General features: G+C 37.9%; 1 protein-coding gene across 1 annotated transcript in view; it reads right to left on the bottom strand.

The window, feature by feature from the left end:
• Positions 1-23993, bottom strand: part of dip2a (disco-interacting protein 2 homolog A) — a 152038-nt gene that overhangs the window by 63280 nt on the left and 64765 nt on the right. The window lies entirely within an intron of this gene.

The raw sequence follows: 23993 nt of genomic DNA, 5'->3' as shown, positions 1-23993 counted from the left end.
GTTTGAATTTAAATACTTAAGCCAAATTCATAATTTATGAATGTCATTAAATAAGATGACAAAATATCAAACCGAATGGCTTTTACTTTAAAGAACATGTGAAGACAATTACATTACTTTAGAACAATAGGTATACTGTGCAAGATTAAACAAAAAAGAATGTAACTTGGTTTTGTATTTTGCTATATAATATAATGACATTCATTTTTAAGTGTGGCTTATGTGTCCAAATAAAATAAAATCCCATATACTTATCTGAGCACGCTCATAAACAATGACGCCATGTACAAATAAATGTAAAAAGACTGAAGAAGATTTACTAGACAAAATGTTAGGCTAAAACAAACTTTCACACCTACAGTAATATCATTCACAAGCACATTGCTTTGCGATGGCGCAAGACTTACAATGCACTTAAAGCTGAAGTATGTAAATGATGTGCTACCAAACAGTATTGCAAAAATAAACTTTGTTTTCAAAACAGCTTTCTGAATACGCCCACTGTCTGCCGTTGGTCAAACAAAGAGATAGTCCCTCTTTGTTGGGACAGGTCTAATCGAGTCACTCAAAACAAACAGAGCCATTTTCAAAGCACCACAGAAACAATGTGCTTACAGTTTTCTAGATAATTAACCTACGAATGGATTACTTACACTTGTCTCTGCTTATTAAACTGGGATAGAAGAAAGTATTAGAACACAGAAAATGTTACATACTTCAGCTTTAATTTACTGTGCTAGTCAGTTAAAGTAGCTGTCTAACAAATCAGCTGGGAATGATTGAATTTCTACAAACTTCACCAACAGTTATTAACATATCATTTCAGTGACGTACTGATTTTCCTCCAGCAAATATTGCTGACTGCTCTCTGAATGGTTTGGCCTTTGATACACACATATAATTATAAGGCTGTCAAGAAGACAAGCATTTTTAAAATAAAAGGAGACCTTTCCGATTCTTCCGTAATTGCATGGGCAGATCTCAGCCTGGCACACTTCATTTACTCGTCAATCACAAGAACGAAACATTGAAAATCAAGCATCTGACAAAGGAAACAATAAATTTTCTAATCACAAAGCAACAAAAAGAGCTTTAGCTGGAAACATGGTCCTGTTTGTTTCACTGTCAGCTGGTTCTGTCTTTGGATGGATGGATGGATGGATGGATGGACGGACAGACAAATGAATGGATTGATGTATGGAGGATGGATTCATGGATGGATGGATGACAGACGGACAGACAAATGGATGGATTGATGTAAGGATGGATGGACAGACGGACAGACAAATGGATGGATTGATACATGGATGGATGCATGGACAGACGGACAGAAAAAAGAATGGATGGATGGATGGATGGATGGATGGATGGATGGATGGATGGATGGATGGACGGATGGACGAATGGATTGATGCATGGAGGATGGATTCATGGATGGATGGACAGATGGACAGACAAATGAATGGATTGATGTATGGAGGATGGATTCATGGATGGATGGATGACAGACGGCCAGACAAATGGATGGATTGATGTATGGATGGATGGACAGACGGACAGACAAATGGATGGATTGATACATGGATGGATGCATGGACAGACGGACAGAAAAAAGAATGGATGGATGGATGGATGGATGGATGGATGGATGGACGGATGGACGAATGGATTGATGCATGGAGGATGGATTCATGGATGGATGGACAGATGGACAGACAAATGGATGGATTGATGCATGGATGATGCATGGACAGACGGACAGAAAAAAGAATGGATGGATGGATGGATGGATGGATGGACGGATGGACGAATGGATTGATGCATGGAGGATGGATTCATGGATGGATGGACAGATGGACAGACAAATGGATGGATTGATGCATGGATGATGCATGGACAGACGGACAGAAAAAAGAATGGATGGATGGATTGGCAGACGGACGGACAGACAAATGAATGGATTGATGCATGGAGGATGGATTCATGGATGGATGGATGGATGGACAGACGGACATACAAATGGATGGACAGATGCACGGATGGATGCATGGATGGAAGAATGGATGGATGTGTAAACAGATGGATGCATGGATGGATGGATGTTTGCTTGGGTGGATGGATGGAAGGAAGAATGCATGCATGGATGGATGGTTAAATGAAAGTACTTTTAAATATATTAAATATTCAACATTTAGGTTTGGTTTTTGGGTGTCCATCTACTTTTGGCAATTTAGTGTAGCTGTATTTTAAACATAAAATATGTTCTGATTGGCTAAGGTTTGTCACACAGTATTTCGCTTTCATTGGGAACTGAAAAATTACTTAACGGGTTTGACTGGAAATTTGCTGCATTGCACCTGTTAGGGAAACAGTGTTGATTTTGAAGGTGTAGTTTGGAAAAGCTGAGGAATTGTGTCCGGATGCTTACTCCCTTTATATCCTGGATCACCCTGCTTCACTCCCAGGCCTCAACCTGAGAAAAAGCTTTTTCTCCCTCAACAAAAGCCATATTGACACGGCCCTGCTGACTGAAACCACTAAAGACAAGTGAGGCACCCAAACCGCCTCTGACACATTCCACTCCCCGAGCCTTTCTCAGCTGCCCGGAGAGGTTGATAAAACCTTCACATAATACTGGGAGGGGTACGCTTGGAAAAGATAACACTCAAACAGCAGGGGTGGCAAACAACACATCTAATCTGCAGTTGATAACAGAGAGTAAAGTAAGTTTGACTTAAAAGGATAGGTCACCCAAAAATGAAAATGTAATTAAAAGTCAAAATGTAATCCTCTTCATGTCATTCCAAACCCAAATGACTCTCTTTAGAACACAACAGGGGAATTTTTGAATAGTTTCTTAGCTGCTCTTTTCCAAATAATGCAAGTGAATAAGGACTGGGGCTGTCAAGCTCTAAAATGACAAAAATAAAGCACTATAATAACATCATAAACGTGGTACATATGAGTCATGCAATAGCTTTGTGTGGGGAAAACACCAAAATTGTAATAATTATTTAATGATAATCATTCTGTTCGAGGGAGCGGTTTACCACAGTGACCAGATCATTGAGTCAGCGAGTTAAATTTGAGAACCAGATCAGTCTGATTTGTGAATTAATCAGTCAGACCAGTTTTGTGAACTGGATCGACTTATTTGTTAAAAAGAATGAGGACAGATGTCAAGATTTTGAGTCAATATGACTTGGCGTCTTTTGCCCACAAAAACTATTGTATCACTTGAAAAGACTTGGAACATTGCAAGACTTCACAGCCCCAGTCCTCATTCACTTTCATGTTATGGAAAAGAGAGGCCAGAAAATTATTTAAAAAGTCCCCTTTTGCATTTTGCAAAAGAGAGAAAGTCATATGGGTTTGGAACAACAAAAGGGAGACCACATTTTTATTTCTGGGTCAGCTATTGCTGTTAAGACATGCCAAAGTTGACGCCAAAGCCCAAAGACAATAAACAAGGTATGAAAAGATTGATCAGCCCACAATAAAATCACTGATATTTTCAGTATTTCAACCCCCAGAGCTACAGTATATCAGCAAACACTTCCACTAGTGTGTACAGATGCCCCGAGTCACTGCAGAGGGCTGAAAGGTCTTCTGTCTCCAGTGTGAAACACAGATCATGCAAACAATGTGCTACTGTAGCACAACTCAGACAGCTGACCTGATGCATGCATTGTCTCCTCAAACACAGAGCATGGTACAACAGCGGGACACACAAATGGACAGCTATTCTCCTGCCTACACAATCTGTCTGAAGCAGATCTTTCCATTCCAGGATTATGAGAGTTTGAATCTGGCTTGGGACGATTGCTGATTGTGTTCCCCCATCATGTCCTTTCCTCACTTGCCAATTACTTGGTAACAGAACATTACATCCAGCCATATTTGACCATTTTGAGATTATCAGCCAATAACAGTGTCCGCTTGACCAATCGACAGAAGTGTTAGCACCTCCATCGGTTCACAAATCAACAAGGAATGTTCCTGTAGCTCAACTGGTCATTCATCAGACTTTCGGCCACCCTGCTCTCAAATAACATCGACATTGGCTGTTGCACAGAACATTTCAGATGATCACCATCATTATTAAATAAAAAGATTTAGTAATCAATATTTTCAGCAAAAAGCTGAGAGGAACAATAAAAATGGGAACTAATGCCCATCTCCATAGAAAGAGACTTTAAACTCAACTTCTGCTGCATTTAAAATAAGCATAGAATATCCAATGATAGAATTCAAAGGTCAATGAGCCTCCCCTCTTTATGTGCTGAGAATATGAGGTGACGGTTGTGTGGATGAGGATCAGGTGCACAGTCTGCCAACATCAAACCATAAGAAATGGCCATTAGTGGCTGATGAAGGCAGAGGTGGCCATAGCTGCCACATGTAGACACTACAACACTTTTGTCTGCTGAATTGGGGTGTGTACAAGCAGTAAGTGAGGTTCTGAGTACAGATGCAGACCTGGGAAGAGGGGTGTTCATTCCAGCTTGTGAACATACTGTGTACTATAGATGCAACAATAACAATCAGTCACTCATTGTGTTTGGTCAATACTTGTCTTAATGTTTGTAACCCATTTTATTTCCTGGTGACATCTTTCAAAAGAAGGAACGAGAAATATATTGAATCCATCAAGACTCAACTGGAGGGTGAAAAGTGGTCTCTATATGACATGCTCCATCAGTTTAGGTCACTTTGACCCAGAAATACATTTAGAGTGTTATGCACTGTAGTGAAAAAGTAAAAAAAGAATGCATTTGAATGATTATAGGAGCCAAGATTTTAATTATTATATCTCGACAACGAGTTTGGAGTAGAAACATCATAACTATATAGTTGTATAATAATGAACAATTATATTCCTTTTCTGTTCTTGCAATACACATACATGTTTTTTTAATTATTTTATATGGATTCCATAACAACGGTTTATATAATTTTTTCATAAAAATGGTGTCTAAATAAATGAAGTCATTAAAACTTTAATTAAATGAAAATCAATTACATTTCAATATCATTTTTTAATTTTTTTTGAAATAAAGTAAATAGCTATAGAACCTTACAACATGACTCTAAATCCTTTTTTTTTTTTTTTGGTGCCATAATGCACAGCAGAGTGAACGACAACTGCGTATATATGTGTGCTTCATGGTGTAACTCATTATATGTCCAGGGGATGGCGGCTTGCTGCTGCTCGCAAACTGAGTTTTTTGAGGAGATAGCTGATTGCGAGGAATTCATTTGGATCTATGTTTACACTACATGCTTACGCTCGTGTCCAAGATGAAGTTATCGCCACTGTCATCTCCTATTATACCCTATATAAACTATAATAGTATTTATATATAGTATTTATAAGACAGACAGACAGACAGTATTTATAGTGTTGATTGTACTTGTATGTCATTGTGGTGTGGTGTACTTTTCTTGGGACTTTCAGGAATGAAAAACGCTTGGCCAGGTTACTTCACTTCCCGAACGAGTGCACACCCGAGTCAAAGTTGCTTTCACATTCACGCGAATTGCGCTACAGTTCAATTGCAACCAAACTCAGACTACCCCCTACAGGTAGTCTCGGGTTCGGTACCCTGGTGCGCACCCCGGTCCGCATGACAGCTTTCACATTACCAATTTTTCATGTGAACCGTGCTCTGTTCGAACTAAACTGCCAGTGTGAAAGCACCCTTAGAATAATTTCTGTAGTGTTGTAGAGGTTACCATCATGGTGAAGAGTGGAGCGCGGTCCTAGCTTAAGGACCAATACATTATGAGTATTCTACATACTACAGTATTGTTTTATCCATTGCCCAAATGCTGTGATAACCATAGCATAGTGACCAAGTTGAACTCAATAGTGCTCCTTTCTGTTTCGGTGTGTTTTTGACTGTAGCTTCTCACTTCCGGGAAAAACAGGTCACTACATGACACAATGTGATTATTAAACCACTTTAGCGTTCTGCTCACTGTGATAGGGACTACTGAGATAATGATAGTCAATCTGGTTCGTTTTCATGTTGATTTGAAACATTAGATAAAATACTACATAATCAATCGTTCAAGGGTTGATGATCATTACAATTCTGCATAAATCTGTGGAGGATTTCTACGGGCACAGATTTTGTGTGGGCCTAGTTTTTGGTGTCAACTTCCCTCTTTCGTTTCCAGTACCATCATCATCATAATCACTTTTACTACAGCCCATTGTTTCCCATCATTCCTCAGCAGTTTAAAATCCATTCACTCAGTCTTGTCTCTCCATCTCCATCAGTCTAGATTTCACCGCAAACCAGACGTGTATTTAAATGTACTCCAGTCACAGACTGACCCAGATATTTCAGTCCTAAGCAATAATTTCCCATTTCCCTCTGAATGAGGAATGGTGAGCAGAGATGCCAGCTGAATCTCATTTACAGGTGCCACTCCATCTTGCGGTGGGGACATATGGGCTTTTGATCAGCTAAAAAACTCCCAGTGCTCTCCTCCATCCTTCTGATGATTTTTATTGACTGATAGCTATTGAACATCAGCTCTATTTTACTCGAAAGATAAATGTCTCAAGACAATATCATCTAGTACCAGCGTTATTATACCAAAAGCAATTATGTCCACAAGGTCACTTCCTCCTAAAACATTTCAGAAGTCACATTCTTCACCATTCTATGATAACTTTACATTACAGCTGTTGAAATTAACGCATGAGATTAAAGGTACTTTAAGCGTTTCTATCATGAAAAAGCATTTAAAAAATGTTCCTACTCCCTTAAAGATGTTTATGAATTAAGTGTCCTGAGATATCTCACCGGTCTCTGTGACAGCTGTAGACTTTGTAAACAGCAAACAAAAATGTGTCCGTGAACTGCTGACATTCACCCGTCAGTCATTTTGCTAGTTCTCATAGTGTTGTACATGAAGTGGATCATTGAGGCTATAATTCATAATATTTATCAGTTGAGGGCGCTATTGTGCCACTGTTGAATTTGGCAGCCACAGTTACAAACAATGCTGCTCTTTTGTTAAGTCCAGTGAAAGCTTCACAATGCTAAAATTGCTTACAGAACCTTTCATTTAAAATGTTTAACGCTGCCATCTTAGCAAACAATTCAGATGAAGAATAATTTAATAATTTACTTTTCACTGCAAAAATAATTTTCTTAATCAGTATTTTAGTCTTGTTATCCACTAAAATATCTAAACATCCTTAATTTAGTTGAGAAGCTAGATTGCATTTCATATTATTTTAGATTTCTTTATATATGTTGAAATTAACCAATTGACAAATAGTCTTTTCTTATTCCATTTTCTTAACTCAAGATATATTTTGTGAGCAGTTTAATTATCTTACACAATTTTGCTGTTCAAGTAAATGTGTTTTCAAAGGTGTTTAGACATTTCTACAGGAATACAAGATTAAAATGCTTATATTTCCAGTGTTGGCAATTTCATAGATGCTCATCAAATACACATTTACGCCCCTGAGGAAATCCCCAAATCTTTGTTTAACCCACAATAAGAATATGCGGCATTCTAAAACACACACAAACAAACACCCACACAAATTCAGACAAGAATCTTACCAGAAACAAGTTTCTCTTCCCAATGTCTGTAGTCGTCCCCAGTGTCTTCAGCTGCTCTAAGCTCTACTCTGCCGTGTCTCTGAACAACCCTATCATTTTAAACAGCCCCAACCCCACCGTCTCACAAGCTTGAGACCCCCTGGGAACAAAGAGGAGGGGCTGTGCGATTATAGGCAGCATTTAGGAACGGACAATCACCATGGAAGCAGAGATCTCTTCACGTCTGCATTGAGTCTCTTCTGATTCCATACAGTCTTAAAGATGCTACCAGCATGACAAATCTTATTCTTCACTATAAGGACGAAAGAAAGGCCTGGTGTTTGTTTGTCAGGCTGTTAACAATGGTACAGTAAACTAATGTAATGAGGTTCCAAAACTTCACCATTTAATATATATGTTCTTATCTGCGTTCAACTCAAGTTAAGATTTATAGATACTGCAGCATTTGTGGCATGTTTACAATGTCATGAAAATACACAAAATAAAGCATTTTCTGCACTCATGTGAAATGTCTCATCTAATGTCCACTGTCCACACAGAGCCAAATTGAATCACAAAACAGCTTCACAAAACACCAGAACATCCCCATGACCAGCGTGACATTAGATGATGATAACAGCTCTGTGGAAAATGCCATAGATTTATAACGAAGCACACCTCTCTCTCAGGGCTACACCCATCTGATACACAACTGCACGTGCTCTGCCTGCTGGCACACATAATAGGATTGCCAGCCTGGCATATTCAGTGCCAACTATGTCTCTTCTGCTTGGGCACAGCAGGATAAACTGCTAGTGATTACTGCAGTTTGCACAAACTGTTGTCATGACAGCAGAACAAGATGCCATTTAACTTTTCTGACAGCATACACAATCATTCTTGTGAACGACTCAAAGAACCCAGCTAGCATGGAAAAAAGAAAACGTGCAAAATATGACTAATAATGAGCAATACCAACAGTATAGTAGTATTTAAGGAAGAAAAATCACTTCATCAAAAATAAATAAAGTCATAACTACATAATTAGATAAAATATTGATTCAACATTTTAACGTTTAGCTTTAATGTTCAACAAAAATCATCGCGAAGGAAAATTTTAAATGGAAATTTTACATTTCCAAATATCTTTAAAATCAGCAATGAGATTGAATGGAAAGTAAATAGAGATTCTCCCACTTCTCAGATGTTTCTCCTGAGAAAAAGATGCCAGTAATCTCCAGTGTCTCCTCTAGAGTTTCAGAAGAGATCTCAACACTGTCTCAAATACGAAAGTCTGCAATCAAAAGGCAGAGATTTCAATATGACCTCAAACATTTCTTATCAAATTCTTCAAAGACCAAATTATCTGAGCTATGCCATCCACATTAATTTTATAGCACTATACTCAACAGTTCAACAGTTGTGTCTGTTTACATTTCTCCTAATAAGTCATTTTAGGAGAAACATCTAAAAAAGTTGTCATGAAACATAACTGAGAACCATAATGCACATATAAAATTACATATACAAAAAAACAAAATAGGAAACTGGCCTATCTTGTAAATCTGCCAAAGTTTCTAATCATGCAGCTTACCTTTCCGTCAGTGCATCTCGTCTACGGAGGTATGGAAAAACTCTTCTGGAGAGAGCCGATACCAGTCAAATACTCAAAGTAAAAAGCGCACAGCTCTCACCGCTCAAGAGTAGGCTGCTAGACCTCTCTCTGTCTGGCAGTATGGCAGCCAAACCACACTGCAGAGTCAGCAACAGTGACGGCACACGTACATCCAGCAATGCAACTCTAACACTAACTCAGAACCACTAGAGCAGAGCCGGGCAGGGGCTGTTCCCCTCGCACATGCTGTAACCAGAGTCCAGGACTGAGAAGCAGTCAGAGAGCTCCACACTGAGGTCGCATCGGGCCACCCGACACCATCAGGAATCAGGGTGAGTGTTGAAGTCAGGCCACTGAGGTTTAGAAGTTGTCTTTGTTTCCTCACATAGAGAAACCCTTGCTGTCTCTATCTCTAACACATATTTCCTCCCGTCTATCCTACCCCCGCAACCCTCTCTCTCGCTCTCCTCTTGTTCCACTGTTCCCCTCCCCTCCATTTCTCTCCCACCCTTCTCTCATCCCAGAGCCGAGCCAGGCTGACAGATTAGAGCGTTAAAAAGACTCCAACCCCCCACTATCCCCAGCACACCAAACACACCCTCAAAAATAACGGTTCCTTGATGGGTCTTTGCAGCAACTTAAGTTCAGCTAAACATCTTTGCTGATCAAGGTATGTTAAAAAAAATCTCATTCACACTTGCATATTCAAATTTGGTGCATCAAAATGCTTTGCAACAGGTTTGACACATCAATGTGACATTGAGTGATCTTGTTAGAAAGAGAAAGAGAGCAATGTTCTCCTATCTGTCTTAGTGTGACCACCGCCCTGCGGAGGGGGAACAGACATGCTGAAAGCACAGAGCACAAAAGCTTTATGTGACTTGTCACACCATTTATGGAGTAATCTCACAAATATCTCACAAAAAGACAAAAAGAAGCCCAAGAGAAGATCCTACAAGATGCTGTTCATTCAATTCCATTGCTCATTGGGCTAAATGTGCAAAATGACAGCTCAAAATGTTTCTCAAGCTAATATTTGGGCAACTTATTGTTTTTTATTTTATTTAAAGAACTGTTAAAACTCTTTGCGTCTCTAGATTTTAGTATAATAATTTGGAGATCATTCTAAACGTTGCGTTTATAAACCTTTTTTTAACTTGGGACATTTCACACAAACTCTCTGCCAACCCAGGGTCCCACTAATATAAAACGCTTGATTTAATCTTGTGTGACCCCGCGTCCACATGCATGGACATTGTATTCCAGCTCTGCGATATGCAACGCATAATTTAAATGAATTAAAACTGACTCAATACTGTTCATAAGAATCTACACTGTCATCCAATGGTTAAACTTCTGGCGCACCGTGTCACATGGCACAACAGCATGGCACTGATTTCCGTGCAGCGCTTATATGGGCGCAGTGCCAACGAAAGTGCCTCTGGTAAGAAACCTCTTTAAGTTTTTTGTTTGGGTGTCAAAAGTAGCATCTCATTTGATATTGCGCGTCGGCGCACTGATAAATAAGATGTCCACATATGTAGATTTTGGGGCATTATTCCCTCAAAAATTGAAAAAAGGTTAAAAGAGCAAATTTGATGGTTATTTCACCCATTAATAAAACAAATACCAAAAGTGAACTTTGAAATAGATAAAACATGTCTATATTATGTTGAATATTATAAGCATTCTCCAGATACCTGGATGAAACTTCAGGTTCTAGAGCAGTTGTTCTCAAATAGGGGGTCGGGACCCACTACACCCTCAGCACACTTCCAGGAGGGCCTCAAGATCTCTTATAATGATTTAAAATAAGGTAGATTATTATCATTTGTATATAATTAATAATTCAATTCAAGCTTGGTCCTCGTTACAGTAGAAGTAGCAAAAGAAATATCTTATAGTAGATATGGCTTATAAATATCTAATAGCCTACATGGGGGGCCTTCAAATATTTTCTCTGACAATGGGGGGGACTTGGAGACAAAAAGGTTGAGAACTACTGTTCTAGAGGTATTTAAGCAGCTTTTTAGACAATTCTTTGTGGATAAACAAGATCATTAAGTGTTAAGTCTACAAACACACAATGCAAGACTACTACCCTTCTCAGCTGAAGTGTGAAACACATCTTCTAGATGAATCTTTCTAAAGCATGCACTCTTTCTAATCACACACATACACAACACACACCCTGAAGCATAGGCGCAGTGTAGGTGCAAACCTTTAATCAGCTTTACTAAGCTTTAACAAGAAAGAAGATTCAAGCCATTCACAGATTCAGTGGACAATTCTTTAAATAGTTTACATGGATTAAACAAAATTGACAATTTTCTTGACATTTTATTGGTTTTATTTCCAGTTGTTACACTTCCTGGTCAAAAATGACTGGGAAGCTCTCTCATCAGGGCAAAATATGAGAGGAACGCAGAGGAAGAGCGGATGTTTCTGGACTCTACAGGTGCTATTATTGTTAATGTTGTTAAATCTGGAGATATTTAATAAAAGATATCTGAATTACACCACATCTTGTAATTCGTATTATTACTGAGATATCTATGCCCGGCATGAACGATAATAAGGGCCGTTTTCCCCTTGCCTTGTCACGTGTGAAACGCCACATTAACAGTACAATACACAAACTTTTCATATTCACCATAACTATCCCACTGCATCTTTCTTAACTGCAGAATCAAGTTTGGTGTCTTAAAACACTATGGCAGTATTCCCTACACTCTATCATGCCATGACAGTGCTGCTGAAGTCTTTAAGCAGCCGTGCGTCTTTAGTGGCCAGAACAATCTATTTATGCAATCAGCCAAATTACCCATCACCGATCGAGCCATAGGACGTGAATATCGGCCGATATGCCGAAAAGGAGTCAGTTTCATGAACTAAAAATAAAGAGAAAGTTCTAAATACTCAAGGTTAGTTTATATGAACTGATCTATTTGATTTAAATTGTATTACTCAATACCATGAATTACTTTGAGCATTAGGGTTTACAGTGAGGGTTCCCACACTTTTTGACGAATTCATTTTCATGACCTTTCCAGTCTTTTATGATCACTGGATAGGTATTATTTTTTAAATAATAAAAATTTTGACCAGTTATCTAATGAATCATTTTGGTTAATTTGTGAACAGTTTGACTGATTCCTTGAAAAGAACCACTCAAAAGAACAATTCACTCACAACTTAAACATCATTCTGGTTTGCAAACAAGTTTTCACAGCTAGTAATAATCTATCCAATGAAATATTGTTGAACAGAGCATAACAAAAAAACTGGCGAAAAAAAAAACAACAACATATTCACTATAGAAATTCCTGTCATTATTCAGATCATATCAATTTCCAGGCCACGAATATACTTTTAAAATTTAAAGGTTTTCCATGACCAGTGTTGGGTGTTATTTTCAAAAAAGTAATCCACTACTAATTATGCAGTATTAGACCTAATACACAAAGAGAGATGAGAAGAGGTATCCAGACAAAAGAAATCTAACAGTACATGCTCAGAGACATAAAGAGAAGGCCAAGAAAGGTGAAGGAGACCTTCTAACCCAGAATCATTTATACTCAACACCTCACGACAAGCCGGCGCCCTCTGACTCTCCTTAGGGGCATTGACATTTACAGGAGGTACCGCAGAGATGCAATCAGCACACACAAACGGCACGACAGAAACTGAGCTGTGTGAATAAGAGACAGATTATACTATGCATATCAATATCAGCTATTCCGGATGGATTCAGTAAAAATCTCAAATATGCTCATTTTGTGAGAATGACATTAAATCATTTTGTAGAGACAAGAAGTTAAATACGTGCGATGTGGTAGAAGAAAAAAAGAGAAACATGGACAGGGACAGGGATTTAGAAAAGAAGACATGATAAAATTAATTTAACTCTTTTTACAATTTACAATTATGAATAAATGGCTTACAACAATATTTTTGCATTCTTTGAAGAAACTGTGAGTGGTGCTTTTCCATGCAAAACTTGTTGCCATGATTGTAGTGTGTTGCTATGATGTTGCTACAGCATCTGGCTGGTTGCTAGGGTGTTCTGGGTGGTTTCTATGTAGTTTTAAATAAAGTCCAAATAAAAAGAGCCCTCCCCATATTCTATGATGTCACCTAAATATGTCTCAGGTCCCTCTTTCAATATAAGTCTATGGGATTCGTTTTATGGTCCACCAGGCTAATCATGTATAAAAGTAATAATAATAAGAGACTGATTGCATATGATTTCCAGCCATTCCGGATGGATTTCTATGTGGCTAAATCTGAAATATGCAAATTTTGGGAGAGCGATTTAAATTATATTGGGGTTAAGAGACAGGGAATTTAAGAACATGAGATACGTAAGAAAAGATATATGGAAAGGGAGAGGGACTTAGACAAGCAGAGAGGGATTGCGAGATAAAAAGAGAGAAATAAAAGGGGGAAGGAGGAGGCAGGAAGAGAGGAGGGCTTTCACTCCACCCCTCCCCACTTTTCATTAACTTTCACTCTGTCGTTCTATCGTTTACAGCAGGAATAATTAGGGCATTTACACTGAAGAGTGGATGGATGTTGGGACTGCTGGCACACTGGGGAACACAGAAGAAGAGCAGCCACACAACACACACTCATACACCAGAAAATGCCATTGCTGCTTCTCTATCAGCATAAAGTCTGGTCCACTCAAGGAAGTCTAATATACCTGGAGAAAGCTATTAACACTGAGTGCATATACATGCAAATCAATCTGCTGATGACTACCAGAAATTAGCCAAAAACAAAAGTAAACCATTTTTACATGAGATTTGAAATCATCTGATTATTCCCTGCTTTCCAAGTCAAAATGTAAACAGAAGTAGGGGAAAATCGATACGTTATAGAAATGGTTTTCAAAGTCTGCACCCCCTTGACCCTCTAGTGTAATATAATCAAAAATGCATTATATTTCAGGTGTTGGAGCATTTCACCAATGATGATCAATTACCTTTAATTCGGTCTGACAGACTCATTCGGCCAATGCGTTCCACACTGATGCGTGATTAACAGCTATAAATGTTTCTATTAATAATATGAAACTGTATTCTGTATTATTTGTATTATATTACCAGTTTGTCCTCATGACAATGGGATTACTTTACTGTCTTTAGCCTATATCTGTAAACTGCACTTGTCACAAACACGATGACACATCAACCCGATATCATGTTGAACTCATAATAATGGGCATGTGTGATTTTGTTCCACATATTTTCAGATTTTCTCTGGCCTAGATTAACTTGTGCAGCTATTTTCCACTGAGGTGACAGAAGATGTCAGTCGAAACATGTTTTATTGACGGCTTTATTTGCTCATGTCACTTACTTCAGAATATCATTCTTACAATATAACACTAATGGCTTTATAATAGATTTGTGAATGCATAGGACACGTTTTGAGCACCCTCCCTGAGCGAGAGCAGTGCATATAGTTTATTTGAGAGCGCCGCATCCAGTTTTGAGTGAGAGCCTAGGACTTCCGCGTGCGAGCGGAGAGATCTGCACTGACGCAACCGGTACATGGATGCGATCTCGCATGACCTGCATGTTGTGCTCTTGACATTAACAGTATTTTAACGCCATTTGCCTTCATAATAAATTTTATTGTATTTATGTATTGATTTTAATCAGTGAAATTATCATCAATATCCGCGCCTCCGCTGACATGCTCTGGCGTCCCCTGGGGAGGCCGGTGGTGTTATTGCATTGTGACATTTTTCCTTATGATATTGTATCAATGCCAAAAATCAACATTATTTACAGTTTTCAACTTCTACAACACTCCCTTAGATAGCGCAGTTATTATGCTTTACTGCTGAGGCAGAACGGAACTCATTTGACGTCACCCACAACAGCATGAACGCGTCGAAGACCATACAAAATCCGACTTCCTCTTTCAAATCCAGAGTTTGGACACATTTTGGTTTGTCAGAGATCCAGAAAAAAGTATATGTACACTGATCAGCCACAACATTAAACCCACCTGCCTAATATAGTGTAGGTCCCCCATGTGCCACCAAAACAGCACCAACCCGCATCTCAGAATAACATTCTGAGATTATATACTTCTCACCACAATTGTACAGAGCGGTTATCTGAGTTATCATAGACTTTGTCAGTTCAAACCAGTCTGGCTATTCTCTGTTGACCTCTCTCATCAACAAGGGATTTCCGCCCGCAGAACTGCCACTTACTGGATGTTTTTTGTTTTTGGCACCATTCTGAGTAAATTCTAGGATCTGTTGTGTGTGAAAATCCCAGAAGATCAGCAGTTACATAAATACTCAAACCAGCCCATCTGGCACCAACAATTAAAGTCCACATTACCAGAAGAGATGTGATCGCTCTTTTGGTCATTAGCACATTAGCATGTTTTCCAGTGCTCCGGTATTATGTGTTATTGTGTGTCATTAGAGTCAAGCTCCAATGTGACATTAAAGAGGCCTAAAAGTGTCATTTGCACTAGTCCATGTGACTCGAGTATTATATTCAAAGTCTCTTGAAGCCATATAATAGTTTTGTGAATCACAAAAGGATGCATTTACAGGGAAAAATACAGTCTGCATGCTCAGTGTGGTTGAGGGAATGAGCAATGCTGTGTTGTTCACACACACACACACACATACACAAATACAAATACAAACACACACACAGCACACTATTGAGAAGCATATTAAAACTAATGTGAACTAGCCTTCAGACAGAAACTCCAAGTTCTTCCTGCAGTGTTATGCAAAAATAAAAGCCAGAGGGATTTAAAGTGTATAACTATATTATTATTAAAATAAAATAATAACAACAGTAATAATGTACTGACTGAGTAATGTTACATCTTATCACAATTGAAGTAAACACAAAAGAGATTCACTATAGAATCCAACATTCTAGGTCAACATACAAAAGACATATTTGAGGGTCAGTATTGTTTATTTTCACAAAAAAATGGTTCATATTCAAATTAATTAATTCAATGTTTTATTAATGTAATAATGCAGTTGGTGATTTGGCGACAGTTCTCTAAAGTCCTATGAATAATAATGAAAAAAGTGAGTAAAATATGACAAATATCGCAATATTTTATTTATTTTACAGATTAAACCATTTTTTAAATTTTTTTTTAATTTATTTTACAGATTAAATTATTTTAAATATTAAAAATATTTAAAATAAAATCTGCAGGTCTGAATTGCAAAACACTAAAAATAAAGAATCGCAATTATAGCGTATCATGACATAGACATCAATATAATATCGAACCACCAGTTACCTTGTGAGTTCCAGTCATGCTCACAACACTTGCGTAGATCGGATAAGACAGGTAATAACACTGGTTGTTTAAAGTTGTTTGTGGAAATGTGCAAAAATCAACCAGTGTCAACTGGTTTATGCTCAAACTGTTAAAAGAAAACCATTTGAGGAGTTACTTAAAGCATAATCTGTGTAAGATCGTGCAAGAAAACACGTTCAGTATCAGTTGCAATTTTTTTTTTAAATTACTAAAATTAGTCAACATCACTAATCATCGATATAATAGTTCATAATAGTATCATCGTTATTGAATAAAAAAATAATCAATAACAGTACTATTAGTTGAAGTTGAGGGCATTGTCAATCATTTGTTTTAGTATGTGTAAGTTTGGAAGATGTGTGTTTTATGTTGTTGTTTGTGTGTGTGTGTCCTATTTTTCACCAAGGCATTAACCCCTGAAAAAGAAGATAAATGGACAGACCGGCTCTGTGCATATGAATTATTTGCGTGAATGTGTGATTAAGGATGGGCTCCCTCATAAGGCCTGAGGAGCATTTCCAGCCCAGCTCTGACAACACCAAACATCTCTACAGGCACACCACAGAAATCAATTTCATAGCTGTGGACACACACACATTGTCAATATACAGCCTATGGAAGATATAGACCATGTGACTGTGTGTATGTTCCCCCGCTATTAAATAGATTTCTACAGCATGGCATATTTGCTATGCCATACAATAATACATTCATTGTGATTCATGTTTGTAATGCCCCAGTGTGTGTGTTATAAACTCATATTTCAGACAGCAGTATAAACAGACAGAATGCAGGTGCCCTCTAAATCAATAACTTTCTGTCTGAATGCAGAGACAACAAACGGCTGATCTGAGAGCAGTAATTACAGACACAAGATTAATTAGCTACAGCAGTGGCACTCAACTTCAGAAGCCAGATTAAGACCACAACAGATGCAAAGGGTCACGATTTTGATGTTGTATATTAAGGGGTGGGTGAAAATGAACCTGATTGTGAAACTTTGTACAGTAGAAAATAGTTTTTATTATTATTAATTTGCTGTGTAAATAAGGTCATCTTTTTTTTTTTTAAATGCTGCATCATACAATTTCATTGGCATCATCGCTTGCCATCACATGCCCATCTGACCTCTGCATCAACCTTCCTTTGTCACCATCATCCATTAAACTATTAGCTATTTTAAGCTATTAAATTATGAATTCTAAATGTGTTAGCAATTCAATTTGCCGGTTTGACTGAGGCTGTATCCACACTGATACATTTGTACTTCTCATCCACACTAGAACAGCATTTCCTCCAACAAAAGCAGAGCTCTGAAAACGCTCCCCATAACTGCACACATTGGTAAACGATGATTTGAGGAAACTGAAAACCAAGTTTTCAAACTAAAACCGATTAGTGTGTAAGTGGCCTGAGAAATTAACATTTACATAACATATACACTTACATTGCATTAGATGCAATAAAACTGTGGTAACTGAACTCAAAGATTTTAATTAAACAAAATTATGAATTAATTCCTCATTACTGTAATGTAGGCTATTATGATTTCATAGTGGTAATTAGGGCTGCCAATCATTTAAAATTGAAATTGAGTTAATTACACAGCATGATGATTAATTAATCAAATGAACACATTTAATCATCTACTCTATCAATATTTGATATAGATATTACAGAAACTATAGTAAATTATAGAAATTATTATCTCTCTCTCACACACACACACACACACACACACACACACACACACACACACGTAATACTGCTCTGCTGGGTGACAGGCTGGGCTCACCAGGTTTGGGGCAGGAAGACCATGCCTGTACCCCACTACCATCTGTCTGAATAACACAAACAGGAACTGTCCACACTGAGTGTGGCTACACACACCCCTACACACTACTTACAAACTAGGGATTTAGGGCAGCATGATATATTGAATTTATCGAAATATTGCAAATGTATATATTGTCATATCATATCGCAAGGGCTTGCAAAAAACAGAATGATATAGTTATGTTCATTGCGACGCAGAGAATAGACCAGGCGTGCGATTGTCACTTGGTGCGTGTGCATATTCGATCCCGTGTGTGCTCCGGGGCGTGAGATTTTCCCCATTCATTTTCTCCACTGTCATTTCAACATTAACAGACAGTGCGATTACATGAGAGAAGACACATTTCAGTAAGTTGTACTGTACCTTTCAACACACCCTCTGATGTTCATTCATGTTTTTCTCTTAAGTTGGAGAGAGAGAGCGTTGTGCTGTGTCACACAAAGCATTCAAGAGTATCAAAACAACATTAATTGTTTGAATTTCTTGATACAATTTGAAAACAGAATAAAATCGTGTTTCTCCAAAAACTACTTCTGACTCAAATGATGGAGCATATCAAATTTGTGAGTATGTAGCTTCAACTTGCATGGTCCTGTGCTCTCACTCTGCATTGTGTGTGTATGCATATAATAATGAAACCAGACGCCAGTATACAAACTCAAACTTGGCTTGTTTATTGGCCGCTCTGGATCTGTGTTATTGGACTGCCCCGTGAAATCATTCCTATCAGTCTGAAGTTCAATGCGGACTGGGAACAGGTACCAGAGCCCTTCTACCAAGGGCAACCTACAAGGTTAGCAACAAGCGCATCAATTAATGAATGGACCGCCAGTCCACTAATCTTTAACATGATTTACACAAAACAATCCTTTTGGAGTGAACTAAAGTATAAGTGGAGTTTACTACGATAAAAATCCTGTTTTAAAAGAGAAGACAGCCAATTTTGTGAAAGGTAGATGTTGTTTTACGGCTCTCCCCATTCATTTGTATTATATCTGCAAACTGTGATTTACTGTCGTAACACTCTAGTTTACGCTCTCTCCTATGGTAAAAACGTGGAGGTTGTTATCTCAGTATAAATGATCAGTGGTTAAGCCAACGTAGAAACAAATGTCTACATAAAGTGCTTATGGAAAGCTTTGGTTCAAAATAGAAGTCCCACACTGAATAAACCTATTATGAAATTAATACAAACTATGAATGACAGTGTAAAAATAAAATACAATATTTTGCAACTCAATTTTATTCTTTAATTAAATTTATATTCATAAGTTTAAAAAAAAAATACAAATAATTGTAGATGATTTTTAACATCTGCTTCATAGCTAATTAGTTAATGAATTAATTAATTAATAATGGTAAACTGAACATATTATACACAGTCAAAATGCAATTTGGAACAAAAAACAACTTTGTTTGTGATGTCTGGGATTGATAGTCCTATTTATTCACATCTGATGACGTCATCGGAGCATTATAATTTTTTCAACAACTTAACGCATTTATATTTTCCTCCTTACTTCATATTACCAATTTAATGTGCAGAGACAACTACCGTATAAGTAACGCCGCCCACACACTATATGACATTCAAAGTCGTCAGATTCTTTTCAAATTACCCAAATGTCTGTCTATAATGGGGTATCTTGAAGTTGCTGTGGTTTGTACATTACACGAGGGATCGGCGAGAGGGGTCAAACATTACAAAACATTTCACTAGGAATAATCCCCGACAACTCTGTCTGGTCTCCAAACTGCCACTTAGCGATCGTCGCTCACATGCTCGAGCACCGATTTGCCTCTGATTCTGGACTTTGGCGGCGAGCTCCATTAACTGTCGGTGAGTGGAAAATGAGGGCTAAATTTACGTAGTGTAAACTCGGCCTAAGCCTACTGTAGATGGTGTAATGCCGTAATCTAATGGTGTAAACACGGTGACTCTGATTCTGTTTGTTTGAGCATCATCACCAGCCCGACAGAGCAACATTGACTTAGCCATTGGATCTGTTTGGGAATGGAAGATGGGGAATGTGTTTGGGAAACCTGTCTGGAAATGATTTTCGCAATTTTGTTTGGTGCTGCTAATGGCACAGAAATGACACATTTCACCTTTAACTGATGGCCAATAGAGTGGACGAGTCTACGCCTGTGAACTGCTGTGACCTCAGCATCTGTCACATCAGGAATATGATCCTCAAACACACTCAACACCAACTCTCTCCTCATCCCTGTCTCTGCCTCTTTCCCCTCAAAGCAATCTCTCTCTTTTAACTCGCCGCGTCTTTACCTCCCATATTCCTAACGACAAATTGCTCTTTAATGTCTTTGCAGTTCAGTAGAGGCCTGTGGTGGTAAGACACTGTATGTGTGTTTGTGACTGAAGAGGACAATGGGAACTACAAATAAAATCGGATAATTTGACATGGCAAGGTTATAATTCACATGTCAAATGGTAAAACGTAAAAAAAAGAAATGTATATATTTTTTCCTCAAAAATATGTTCAAAAAGGTAAAATATAATGATTTATTTATAATTATTAATACTATTATTCATTTGTTTAAAAAAAATTACGACACCTCACATTTTTAGTCATTTAGTCAAAACGTTCTTCTGAAAATGGCATAACAACATTTCTCTCCCTCACACCTTTCTCTGTCACCACGGCGATTCCTCCGGCTACTGAGCACGCTCCGTGGGCTATTAATAATTCAGATGACTCATGAAGTGGCGGGCAGCTCGGAGGTCCCTGCTGCACTATCACAGGGAGAGTGATGATCCTTTAAGCAAGGGTCTGTTTAAAATTTAACAACGCAGAGTCATGGTCTTCAACGAGACTCTGAGACACTCTATATAGAATATAAATCTAGAGGAAGCCAAAACTCCATACTTGAGACATTTATTCTCAAGAGTATAAATCATACACCTAAAACGAAACCACAGAGACTAGCAGAGCCGCTTTACTGGTTTAAAGGAATATTCCAAGTTCAATGCAAGTTTGACAAGCACTTGTGGTAAAAAGTTGATAACCACAAAAACAAATTGTTACTCTTCCCTCCTTTTCTTTAAAAATAGCCCAAATCGAAGTTACAGTGTGGCACTGACAATGGAAGTCAATGGGGCAAATTTATGGAGGGTTTAAAGGCAGAAATGTGAATCTCACACTTTTATAAAAGCACTTCCATTAACAACTTCTGTTAAAACTTGTAGTGTAGTATAGCTGTGAAGTTGTTTGTCGTCATTCTTACAGTCATTTTAGGGTTTTAGGGTTTACCGAGTTACGTCGTCATGGCGACAAAGCTGTAAAATTGGATATAACTTTGCACAGATAAGGTTAGTAAGCAATTTTTTCACACTACAATTATGTTAACACACATATTGTTTATGTCTTGTGCCCATCAATGGCGTAGCCACGGGTTTGCAACTGACTCCCAAAACGTAAGCTGTAAATGGCTTTTTTTACGCTTGATAGTATGTAGGGATGAAAAATGCATCACAATTATGCTTAAACTTCAATGCATCGATTATGAAATTAAATAATCAATTATTATGAAAATAATAATACCAATGTGTTACAGAGGCTGTCTAAGATTACAAGCGTACTCTCGCAACAGATGCTGGGCGCATGATTGAGGAAACAAGCACACACTTAAAATTAAGGACGTTTATGTTACCGACTTCGGATTCATGCCTCATTATTCATAATGGCATGTGTGCATACAAACAAAATAAGTTAATTGCTTTTCTTTTCTTCCCCAATTATGATCTATTATGCAAATTGTGGAATAACGCTTAAAAAGGTACAGTAAGCTGTACTCTACTGCGTTTTATTGGTTCAGTAAATGTTCTTCAGATGAAATATGAATCTGTTTAGCATAATCAGCGGTCTACTTTCCATTCTGTTTGCATCATGTCAGACATGGTATTATCCTTTATTTATATTGGCTTAATAATTAACGTAACAACAGTATGATTTGTCTTGTTTTTTACGATGAACCAAACCTCCCTGTGCTCCATAAATACAAAGAATGTTCAAAAAAAAGTTTTGAATCTTCTCACAGTTCTGCATTCTTCTGTTGAACACAATGCATTACTGATTATTTATTTATATCCACAATTATGTTTTTAAACCAATTAATGTAACTAAAACCTGGTGCACCGGTAGATTGGTTTAATGCTGAAGAGCCGCTAAAAAGTACGTTTTTTTCTCTCTTTTGTAAACGTAAATGAGTGTAAATGTCAACATCATCATATATGTTGAAATGATCGATGACTATCATGCAAAACATGAGCACATTGATATCATTAATTGAGTCTGCTTTTTTATTCCATCCTTTATTCCTAGTCGGAGGCTTCTGTAAATATTGAGTTCATACATTGGGTTATACTGGCGACCTGTCCAGGGTGTCCCCCGCCTTTCGCCCAATGTTAGCTGGGATGGGCTCCAGCCCCCCGCGACCCTGTACACAGGATAAGCGGTTGACGATTGATGGATGGATGGATGGACATTGGGTTATGTCCTACATCAATTAAGTTTAATTGTGCAACGCTCAAATATTTAGTAGTGCGCAAATTGTGACTCAAATTGTGCCCATTTATGCCACAACTAGGCTAAATTGTAACTTATGTATAGCTGGTGCAACCGGCCCCTGGTGCCAATATACATTTGAAACAGTGAGTATTTTAACATTTACTAATTGGCCCAATTCACTTCCATTGTAAGTGCCTCACTGTCTCACAGTTGTTGGTTTTTTTGTTGTTGTTGTTTTTTAAGAATAGGACAGAAAAACAGTTTGCAACGCTAAACTCTATTCACGATTAAAACTGTATTATGGTACTGTACATTGTTGTCACATGAAGTCACTACATTACATGTCAAATTCAGGGAGAGGGATTGGTGCCCAGTTATCATCTTAGCAATAAATCCAATTATTTTGCATAATGTTTTACTCTAATCTAAGCTTTATACTGAATGCTGCACACAGTGTGCTCTATACATTGTATATTGCCTACTATTTAAACTCATTTAATGAGTCAAGAATGAGATGTTAAATTGCAGTTCATGTTACTTCTGGTTCACTCGTCACATTGGAAATGGAAGGTAATTTTGAGTGCATTGTGGGACAAAGCACAGTGTGTGATCTAGTTGTATACTGCACATTTTGGCAAATTCAGTCAGACATCTGGATATTCCATACATACAGACATTTGCATACTGTTATACATACTATTTTTAAAAAGAGTACATTCAAAGTTATTACTTTTCGCTGCAATATCTTAAACTTTTCTGCTAACAATTAGTAGGGAGTCAAGTTGCCAGTTGCATGAGAAAGACGAGCGTGTGTGTGTGTGTGTGTGTGTGTGGCTCATTAAGGGCCGATCCATCTTGTCACACAGCTGTTTCATAAACCTTGATACCCTGCTGAGACAGCGCAGTCTTTTCTACTAATGACACACACACACACACACACACACACACACACACACATACACAAACCTAACCCTTACAGAAACCTGCACAAATCAGTAGATTTAAAGCTAAACATGATTTGGCCAATTTATGAGCCTTTGCTACTAGTGAGGACCACTTAAACTGTCCTAACAAGTGGGTTTTGACAATTTCCACTAGATTAGTGAGGACACTAA

This window comes from Xyrauchen texanus, chromosome 18 (assembly GCF_025860055.1).
Source record: "Xyrauchen texanus isolate HMW12.3.18 chromosome 18, RBS_HiC_50CHRs, whole genome shotgun sequence".
Taxonomy (NCBI): domain Eukaryota; kingdom Metazoa; phylum Chordata; class Actinopteri; order Cypriniformes; family Catostomidae; genus Xyrauchen; species Xyrauchen texanus.
Note: the sequence above shows the minus strand (reverse complement) of the source record. Positions and strands in the feature narration are given on the sequence as shown.